A 411-nucleotide genomic window follows, 5' to 3' on the forward strand; every position below is an offset into this window, starting at 1 on the left:
GATTTCCAACACAAAACTCGTCATGGCAGATAGCGAAGAGGAAATCGACTACATGTCAGAGGATTTTCTGGCGCAGTGGTATGTTGCTAATAACTGAGTGTAATAAGTTGGTTGTGACGCCTAATGTAACGGTATTATAGAGAAATTAAGGTTAGTACTGCATTATGTTTGGTCCAATTTTATTTCTGAAAATTTTTTAAAAAATGAACTGAGGTCACTGGGACAAAATTAGAAGAGGTATAAAGAGAAAATGAACTGCATTGTGTAAGATAAAGTAGATAAAGATATTTACCTATAACAGGACAGCATCAAGTTTTGCCTTGGACAAAATGCTTTAAGCTTCAGCATGGCTATTTGTCCCACATCTTATATATTATGTGAATATGGAGTTTGGACTTGAACAATTTTATG

At 34.5% G+C, this 411-nt stretch overlaps 1 pseudogene; it reads left to right on the forward strand.

The window, feature by feature from the left end:
- Positions 1–6: 6 nt before the first annotated feature.
- LOC119582236 overlaps positions 7–411 on the forward strand; it is a 9,005-nt pseudogene continuing 8,600 nt past the window's right edge.

Source organism: Penaeus monodon, chromosome 15, assembly GCF_015228065.2.
Source record: "Penaeus monodon isolate SGIC_2016 chromosome 15, NSTDA_Pmon_1, whole genome shotgun sequence".
NCBI classification, from domain to species: domain Eukaryota; kingdom Metazoa; phylum Arthropoda; class Malacostraca; order Decapoda; family Penaeidae; genus Penaeus; species Penaeus monodon.